Source organism: Fragaria vesca, linkage group LG4 (genome assembly GCF_000184155.1).
Source record: "Fragaria vesca subsp. vesca linkage group LG4, FraVesHawaii_1.0, whole genome shotgun sequence".
Lineage (NCBI taxonomy): Eukaryota > Viridiplantae > Streptophyta > Magnoliopsida > Rosales > Rosaceae > Fragaria > Fragaria vesca.
In genome coordinates this window covers 14,290,161-14,291,686 of record NC_020494.1, presented here as the reverse complement: position 1 = coordinate 14,291,686, position 1,526 = coordinate 14,290,161, and positions in this window count along the sequence as shown.

The window sequence follows — 1,526 nt, the reverse complement described above, 5'->3', positions numbered from 1 at the left end:
ACCGTAAGAATAAATGTGAACGTCCGCAGCTAAGAAACCCTATATATATATACACAGGATCGTTATCAGGTGCGGACGTCCGCACGGCTCATAAAGTGCGGATGTCCCTCCTTTCGCCACCGTACGGCACCGGCGAGGGCGCATCTCCACCCCAGCGGACTCCAGCAGCTTCCCCGACCACTTTCCATCCCCGACGAGTCCGCCGAATTCCAGTTTTCCGGCCAGATTGACTTTGTTTGAAGTTTTGGGTGATCTAGCTGGAAAACTGGAATTCGGCAGACTCGCCGGGGAGGAAAAATAGTCGGGGAAGCTACTGGAGTCTACTGGGGTGGAGGCGCGCCCTCGCCGGCGCCGTACGGTGGCGAACGGAGGGAAATCCGCACCTTAAGGCGGTACAAACGTCCGTATCTGAAACGGACTGTATATATATATATATATCTATACAGTTCCTATCCAGAGCGAAGCTTCGTTGGTATTTTCAAATCTCCACCATTTAGTTGGTATAACCCAATGCATAGATCACTTCTGCAAAGTTTCATTGAATTTGATGATCGTTTGGGTTTTTGTAATCGTTATTTACACAATCAGTTCTGATTAGACAGATTTATGGTCTATTCATTGAATTAGTCTAATTCGGTATCTTAACAATTATCAAGTTGGATGAAGTTTTGCAGCAATGATCTATTCATTAGTATCAATTAACTGAATGGTGAAGATGTAAAAATATGACCGAAAAGTGTGTCAAATAAGGAACTTCACACTTTAATTTCAGAGCGAAGCTTCGCTCTGTATAGGAACTCTGTGTGTGTGTGTGTACGGAGCCGTTCATAAGCGAACGTCCCCATTCGGCTTAAAGTGCGAACATCCGTCCGTTCTCCACCCTCCGGCGCCAACGACGGCGCGCCTCCACCCTAGAAGACTCCAACAGCGTCCCTGACCACTTTCCCTCCCCGACGAGTCCGTTCTTTTCCAGTTTTCCGGTGAGAATGATCTTGTTTGAAGTTTTGGGTGATCTCGCCGAAAAATTGGAAAAGAACGAACTCGCCGGGGAGGAAAAGTAGTCGGGGACGCTGCTGAAGTCTTCTGGGGTGGAGGCGCGCCGGAGGGTGGAGAATGGAGGGACGTCCGCACTTTAAGGCCGGTGCGGACGTCCGCTCCTGATCCGGCATATATATATACATACAGTTCCTATCTAGAGCGAAGCTTCGCTCTGAAATTAAAGTGCAAAAGTCCGTTTTTGGTTCACTTTTCGGTCATGTATCTACATCTCCGCCGTTCAGTTTTTAGAACATAATGTATATATAGATCACTTCTGCCAAGATGCCGAATTGTGTGAAATGCATGAACATAAAAAAAATCTGTCCAACCAGAACTGTTCGTGTAAATCATGATTATGAAGCTCAAACGATCGTCAAATTAGATGAAACATGGCGGAAGTGATCTATACATTAGGTTCTAAAAACTGAACAACGGAGATGTGGATACGTGACCGAAAAGTGAGCCAAAAAGGACATTCACACTTTAAT